Raw genomic sequence first — 8,502 nt, 5'->3', positions numbered from 1 at the left:
ATTCCTGCCTGTGAGGCTTGTCATAAGCTCCTCTCACATATTAAATCCATTGAGCAAAGTCAGGTCTGTGGTACCCTTGAGCCCAGTACAGTGCCTGGTACACAGAACACTTGCAGCAAAATAAGGGTCCCACCTTGAAAAGCCTGGAAGCTAATAGTTTACTTATTCACCAAGAAGACTGATTTCTATTAGATGAGCGAGGACTAATTCTAGTCCATTTGCTTCATCATCTCCACAGCTTGAGCCCCTCTCCCCCTTACTTAAAGAGGCCAGCCTGATGGATGGCCGGGGACAGATGCCAGGCCCCGCCACCTCCCCCACGTCTTCCACGGCCAGGTTCTCTGACCTTCTATGTGCCATTTATTTTCTCTGTGCCTCAATTTCTCCATCCCGAAAATAAGAATCAGACTGCCGAGGGAACATTAGGAGGATTAATGAGGTAATAAGGACATGCCTGAAAGCAGGGTGAGCTCCTTGAAGAAACAGCTATAAAACAGGGGTCCGTTTTCCATCTCTCCTCTCCTCTCCTGCTAAATAAAACTGCCAGGGGAAAGCAGGGGTCCCTGATAGGGCAGAGAGGAAAACAAAAGGCAGGCAACGGCCACAGGCATTCCTTAAGCCAGGATCGCCTTCATTTGATTCTAAGGCATCATGAAGCCTCTTAGGGTCGTCCCTCTCCCACAGGGGGGGTGGGAGACGAGGGGAGAATGTCCAAGGAATTGTGAGGATTATTTTGCCTCCATTTGGGGAAATGGCCTCCAAGGGGCTTAGTAATAAGCCAGAACCATGTCACCCCCTCCCGTGTGCCCAAAGAATTTAGAAGCTGACAAGGCGATTGGGCCAATCCCCTCGGCAGTAATGTGAGAAAAATTGCCCAAGACGCCTATCTGGTTTGGGCTGATGGCACTCCTGGGTATGCACAGCGTAAACCTATTGGATCAATAAATATTGGGCTCCTTTTAATGAAAGAAACACTATCATTTTCCTCTGATTGCTTCCTTACAGCTCCTTTAAATGAGGGAGATTTTTGTTATTCCCTCTTCGAGGTGTTTCTTCAGATGGTCACTGCGTTTATACCTTAGCTTTATGTGCATATTTTATACCCAACTTTTAAAACATGTTAACTCTTTTTTTTTTTATAAAAAGATCTTGGGTGGATTTTTTTTAAAGGGATACTAGAATGCAGTGTGTGGCTGTTTGTTTGATTTTTGTTATTTGCCCTTTAGAATTCAGGAAATAGAGACCAGAGTGCTGGCAAAAATGACAAGGGAATGTCAACAGGCCTCTACATTTGAAAGCAGCCCCATGGCAAGCTTGTTTGTAACTGAGGAAACTGATTTCAGTGTTCACAGAATCAAGGCATGAGGACAAGATACATATGGACAATTTGCCTGCCTATATTATGACAGTATTTTTGAGTGACTCTTTGATATCCATTCATTCATTCACCCATTCATTTGTCAAAGTCCTCTTCTATTATTCCAGAATGCTCTGGGCGTCTTCCCCTTCCTCTCATGGAAGAAGAGAGCGAGGAGGGTGGCCAGGAAGCTGTGGTCAGGCGTGCTCTTGGCTGAGTCACCTGTTTCCCTTTCCCCTTTCGACACGGAGCCTGTCACTCTCTGTCACAGGGCGTGGGGGAGGGGAGGCAGGCGAGGAATCTATCAATGGCCTGAGAAAGAGGAACAGGACTAATATCTGACTGTCCGTTTTGCATTCATTCAAGTTACTAACTGGGCTGCATCCTCTCCTTGGCCTCCGACAGGAAGTCTGTGGTGAAATTACTGCCCTCTTGTATGTTGTGGGTGTCACCCGGCTGCCATGGCACTGGGCACTAGAGGCTGGTGTGGTTGCTGAGCTGCTGGGATGGTAAAATGGCTCCTTTTCAAGAAAAGAAAAAGGCATCCTATGCATGGCAAGCGTAATTTTTATACAAACAAAAGCTCCATCGAAATTAAACGGAAAACATACTGGGTCAAAACAGTCACTGAATATTTCTTTTTGATCTCATAATCAGAAGTACTCTTTTTTTTTTAATGAGAATACAAAGAAAAAGAAATCCTGAACTTCATCCCTCAAAGGCAACTATTAGAAATAAGCTGGTATTCAGTGTTTTGGTACCGCCTCTCTTCCCCCCCGGCCCCCAAACTCCAATAGTTACCTCTCTGCCTCTCCTTCTACCCCTCCCACCCCTCTCACCACACCATGGCATTTTGTTTTTATCATAGATGGAAACATAGAATTTTTTGCCCTGATTATTTTTTTAGAAGTGTCAGACAGTCTAATGAATGACTATATCATGGTTATTTAACCAATATCTCAGCATCTTTCTTTACAGCTGGTGAATTGCAAAGTATTAAATATAAAGTAGAAGATAGCATTATACTTTACATTGCACTTAGGGCCACAAGTTGTACATCCCCCAGTGGGGATGGGAGCTGTAGTGGGTTGAAACCCAGACTCGACTCCTATAGGACCAAGAAGCCACAGAAGAATGTGTTTTAAACATTTACATCAATTCCACAGAGATTTCCCAAAACTCTCATCTTTGGGCCAGTCCTGGGGAAATCATCTCCGAAAGGTACATAAATCTGTTTCAGTTTCCATCCCAAGCCATTCCCTGCCAACCACTTCTTCTACTGGTCAGAGGACACGCCAGATTGAACTGGATCAGGCTAAAGGCCACCTACACCCTCCCCCCACCCCCCAAGCGTATGAATGTCATGCACTGGGCCTCTAGTATTAAATAAAGGACAGCACGGCGACTGCCATCATGCTGTTCTGTTTTCCAGCAAGCTGGCACAATGGATTCCCGGCTCCCAAAGGCTTCCTTCTCTGTTATCTCTTTGGATTTTAATATTGTTAAAGCCTTAATAATAGGTAGGCTGAACACACATGTAATGAATACCATTAGTCACAAGTAGCTCCCTGCACCCATGAAAACGAAGGAGGGAAATGCTCGCACACACAGCAACCCTCCCTCATTCAGATTACCTGGAAGGGAAGCTGATCTGAATTATGAATTTTTGTTAAAAACAAAAAAACATGCTGTCACGTATGTGTAGAAACTCACTTAAGAAAACCAACTTTTATCTAGCAAAGTCCTTAGGTGAGCTACTTAAAGGAATAGGAAAGAGTACCCTTGAGTTAGTAGGAACTTCTGAAATGTACCAGGGTGTTTTACAACTGCTTTCTTGCAAAGGGGACATTCTCCAGATGGTTCCAGAGTATTCTTTGCTTAGTGTACCCTTCCTCCCAGATGAGTACAGTGTAAACCTCAGCCCAGTCCTGGATCTGAAGGGTCACAGATCCCAAATTCCTGAGGTCCACATTAGTGAAGAATGGGTATAAAGGAGAGCATGGGGGAGAAGTGGATGTTGCTACTGCCTGCCAGCTATCAAGTTCATTTTCACTCATAAAAGCAACGGAAGGGCTTCAATGCAGGAATGAGATCGCAAAAATTTCTAACAGTGAGGTCAGCATAGAGCAAGAGGTGAAAGGAAAAAAAAAGCCATGGCATTATTTAAAAACAAAAGCCCTGTTACTTTCTGGGGGAGTTTTCAATTTTGCTTTTGATCTTTGCATTGTTTTATTTTATTCATTGGGGGAAGAATATTATAGAATTGGTGGCTGGTCATTTGGCAAAACCAAGTAAAACCCTGTTGGTCCTCTGTCTCACTTGGGGTACCATGAATCCCCAGTTCTTCCAGGGCTCTCCTGAGCGGGCCTCTCTCTCTCTCACTCGCTCCCCCTGGCCTCCTTGGCAGAGCTCCAGGCCTCACCGAGAATACCTCTGCCTCAGGACCTCGCCTCACACCCAACCCCGTTTCTATACACAGGCCTCTGTTCTCCAGCGTCGCACGGCCTTCTGTGCTCTCTCTGTCCTCTGAACAGCTGCAGGTTAGCTTTACAGCACTCCCCTCTCCTTGTGATGTTGTGATTTGTTTAACATCTATTTCCCCAAATAGAACAAAAGCTTCCTGGGGGCAGGAGTGTCACTGATTCGCTGCCCACTCACCAGGGCTTGCATGCAGAGGACCTCCATAACCATTAGTGAACTGAATGAACGAATGAATGAACGGACCATGTAAATACATACTAAGAATACTTTTAGACACCTGTACTACCCTTCAGATCACACACACACACACACACACACACACACACACACTCTGTAGGGACAGTGTCCCAGGAGGAGAGAACCTTAACCTGACCCTGCCCAGCTCAGACCCACCAAGTCAAGAAATGACTCTTTATGTGCCTTCCAGTAACATTAATTGTTGGTCATAAAACTTCAAAGAAACAGATATTTATAGCACGATTAAAGCCCTTTTTTCCACACACACTCACCACAGCACTTTCCAACTCTGTTCCCATGAGCACACTGAAAACAGCATTCTGCCCACTTCCTGCCAAAGCCAGGCCTTAACCGCTTCGGTCCTGAGGCTCTTTTTTCTCCCGTGTTCAGGTCTTTCGGTTTCTCTTGGGTTTTCTCACCTGGGTTTTTCACTCCTTTTCTCAAGCCCCCACAGAGCCGCCCTCACATCCAACACAACCGGGGCCCAGGAACAAACTAGAAGCCCCGAAGGTGGTGATGATGGCAAAGAAATGAAAATCTTTCCTCCTGGAAACCTCCTTCTCAGGTAAACCAGCCCAGGCTGTGAAGTTCCCAAAGTCAGGGCCGACTGAAAGGGCCGCCCGTTTACCTGGGCCTGAGCATTGGAGGAGCTGGGAATAGACAGTAGGTGCACCGATTCAAAGGAATTCCTATTTTTCTTTTTAAATAGCGGTGCCTTGAATATGAGTGATAATGATAACTTATTACCCACCATTTGCCTAAAACTTTATAAATATTATTTCTAATCATGACAAAACTCTCATAGGACAGGTGACTGCTGTCTCTGTGTTACACATGAGTCGATAGCCGGGGACAGTATGAGAGGTCACAGCTGGAAAACGGCTGAGCCGGCCTCTGGATCTGCCGTCCCGGTAAAAGCTGCATTGATGTCCTCCTGTGGGTCTGCGGAGCACGGGGATCGTGTGAATGATAAGAAGAACGGACACCGAAGGGCCCTAAATCAGGTAAAATGAATTGGTTCCGTTCCTGATTACAGCTGCATTCAATGTACATGAGGTTAATCATATGCTCCCTCATTACACAAAACATCAGGACGAAAACCATTCCAGCGTATATTCCAACAGGGAGCATCCTTTGGAAGAGGAGTGATCGATATGCAGGTTCGGCTTCGAAAGATGGGGGCCAGCTTGCGCCCTGGGTTTCTATGACACTGCAGTTGGGTGGGCTGAGCATTAGGAGAACATCTGAGGTGGTCTGAGCAGCCCACAGTCAGCACTAACTGTGGTAATTAGTGAGCATCGTGTGGTTCTAAAAGTGGACCGCAATATTTGAGAAATGATGTATCCACAGTGAAAGGAGCCCCTCTGTAGATGTTATCATCTGAGAAAAATGGAAACTAAAGTGGTCTCCACAGGATCAAATCAGAAAACCCCTTTTACTTTCAGAAAGAAACCCCCAAAGAAAGCACTGCACTTCTTTGGGTTGTCATTTTCTCTGGCTGCATGCGTGCACTGGCCCAGACAACGCTGGCTCGTGACCATGAGGTTAGTCTTTGCGTCATTCCCAATGGAAGAGGAAGCAGCTCACTGATGCTGTCAGCCTCAGAGGCAGACCCAGCGTGCTTTGCAAACCTTGTCCTTAACTTACCTAGACCTAAAACTGAGGCTGCTCATGGGCGCAACCCCAGCTGCAGAATGCCCACCACTGTATGGTTTTTCGCAAAGCTGTGCTGGCAAAAAAACATCCAACGTAATGCAAAGCCCTGCGTCCTTTTTACCTTAAAGTGCTCCATCCACATGCTATGCTTAGGACTGCAAGTCGGGGCTGCTTGGAAGCCACCACTGGGATTGTGCCCAGCTAGTCCACAGCCTGGCTGGGGACCAACAGTGTGGCCTGGGAAGATGAGTTGACCCCATCAGAGCTTTCTCTTTCAGGAACCTGAAGAAGTCAATAGTACCAGAGGATGCCATACTATACAGAGGAGTCAAAGAAGCCAAGATTGGGATGCAAATTTAAGAGCAAGCAGAAGTGGTAAGAGGAAGAAGCTAGAATCAAAGAGAGAAGCCAAAGGGAGCTGGGACACTCTGTGGTGAAGACTTGGACAAAAGATTCATGAATACCTCCTGCTGAGGGTACCTAGGTCTCCTTGGATCCAGAACATCCCAGCACTTCCTGTCCTTCCCAAGGCCTGGCTGTTCAGCATCTCTTGGTGCCCATGCATACTTACAAAGAGATGCATATTATGTGAGGTGATTTGAGTGATTTCCTTCCAACCACAAGACCAGGGAAATTTCCAAATTCCAGAGAAAGTGCTGTGTAAATATTTAAGTCTCCCCTGTCAGGCGGGTCACAAACTCAAGGACCAGAGGACCCTGTCATGGGCCAGCAGCCAGCTGCAGATGACTCTTCTCTTCTCCCAACATGAAGTTGAGTCCCCATTTCTCAGAACTTCTTTCCCAGCAATGAGTCTTGTTCTGGCTTCTTGCCTCTTAGCCAACTTTTCCCCAAGCTGCTTCTTCCGTCACAGGGGTGAGAGGAGGAATCGTAAACCAGTTATTCCAGGTCTGGCCCAAAGGGCTCTGAAAATTGAGAGCTGCCTTCTGAATCCCTCCTCACTACTGGGGAGCTGTTATTATTAAGTACTGAAATGCAGACTAGGATACATTTTCTAAGTGTAAGCAGTTACTACAAAAATGATATAACCATGTAATCAAACTTTTAAAAAACCAATTTGACTGTGGAACACAGAGATGTTGGCTGAGAAAAGCTCTCTTTGACATGTGAGTGGCTTTCTTCTCCCCTGTCCAGCTTTTCCTGAGAACATTCCAGGTATCTGTCTACATGCTGCATGTGCTTCTGGTTGGGAGAAAGAAGCCCTAGCCTGTATCATTTCTGAAGACTCAGCTGGAAGGACTTGGAAGCATGGAATTTCCCCAGGCTGTTCTGTAAAGCTCGTGAATTCACATCTCACCAGGACCTGCTTTCTCCCGCCACTCTCCTCCCTTCCTACCCCGTCCAAGGCCTAGTAGAGGGCCCCGGGGCCATTTGTCAGGATGCCAGCCTGCCCCAGGGACCCACCTTTCCTGTGCTGTATCTCTCACCACCCTCCCTGTCAGGCATGGGGCTCCCCAGCGCTCTGAAGAGTATGTAGTGAGAGAGATGGCTTCTATTATTTTTACTGAAACTCCTTATCTGCACCCTCATGTCAGGTCCCTACACCCAGAGGAGAGACTAACTCATTTGCTTAGAATGTGGATAGTACTACCAACATATCCTGATTTTGCCACAAGTTTTTATAAGTTCATTTTCTTTCAAGTGAACTTTGGTAAATTCGAGCTCCCTATTCTCGGAACATGTGAAGAGCCGGCTAGCAGAAGACATTCCTTCCTACTCTAAGTTTGCATATCTTACACAAATTTGACCTTAGAATATTGATCAGATTTAAATAAAAACAACGACCATTTGTAATTAAAAACTAAGACTTGCATTTTTGCTATCTACTCTTGGGAGTTCTGCAAATAAAATTTGAACAGTGGACAGTTGCCTTGCCTACTTGGAAAAGAGCACTAACATTTATTGAGCATCTGCTATGTGCTGGGAATCTCCACATTCACAAAGGGAAATAAAATGGCCATATGATCATTTTAAAGAATGTTGAGAATGGTCACAAGACAGGACGTTAGTTTATTTTCGTTCTCACTGACAATATTTCTGCTGAATCTCTTCTCACTACTGGGGAACTGTTATTAAATACTGAAATGTAGACTATAATACATTTTCTAAGTGTACGCAATTATTATAAAGATGATATAACCATGTAATCAAAATTATAAAAAAATCTATTTGGATCCTTTTTACCTTGAGTAGAAGTCTTGAGTAGAATCAATTTACGGGGAGAAAGCTGTATTTCCAATGGAATTTCCTCTGTAGAGAGTTAGATTTCTATGTGGTGAGGCAGAGAAGGAGAAAAACACACAACCTGAGCCTGTGCCCACATCTGCCCAGCGAGCTGGGAAGCTGAGAAGCTCTTTTGCAGAGCTCAGCAATGCAGACCCCCCAATGGGAAGCTCCCAGACCAGTGAAAAGCATCCTTTGTATACCAAACACTAGGGCAGGGCCTCCAGCTCACATCACTTCCTCAGCCACTGTGGTCACCATAATGACCCAGACAGTGGCCTGTGGGTGCTGGTCACTGGGAAAATCTGAGAGACCTGAAGAATGTGGTTTTCAAAGAGCAGAGGACAACATAGCTCCTGAGAGAACTCGAGAGAGAGAGAGAGAGAGAGAGAGAGAAAGAGAGAGAGAGAGCGCACATCCATGCTTTTGTTCTTAAATGTGTACATCCAGATATATGTATATCGAAAGAATTTATTTTATCTGTATATGAGCAAAATAAATAGCTGAATGATTCAATGAAAGCATGTTTG

At 45.5% G+C, this 8,502-nt stretch overlaps 1 protein-coding gene and 1 long non-coding RNA gene across 2 annotated transcripts in view; both read right to left on the bottom strand.

Moving 5' to 3' along the window:
• The window catches only part of WWOX (WW domain containing oxidoreductase), a 933,211-nt gene that overhangs the window by 106,785 nt on the left and 817,924 nt on the right, over positions 1-8,502 (bottom strand). The gene's annotated exons all lie outside the window — the stretch shown is intronic.
• LOC107184492 overlaps positions 1-8,502 on the bottom strand; it is a 123,261-nt gene that overhangs the window by 10,720 nt on the left and 104,039 nt on the right. The window contains exon 3 of the long non-coding RNA XR_001515338.1: positions 7,934-8,017. This is a non-coding gene — a long non-coding RNA (uncharacterized LOC107184492). The remainder of the gene's footprint in view (positions 1-7,933; positions 8,018-8,502) is intronic.

The sequence above is a fragment of the Myotis davidii genome, unplaced genomic scaffold, assembly GCF_000327345.1.
Source record: "Myotis davidii unplaced genomic scaffold, ASM32734v1 scaffold391, whole genome shotgun sequence".
In the NCBI taxonomy this organism is placed as follows: Eukaryota; Metazoa; Chordata; class Mammalia; order Chiroptera; family Vespertilionidae; genus Myotis; species Myotis davidii.
This window is presented reverse-complemented; position numbering and strand designations above follow the sequence as displayed.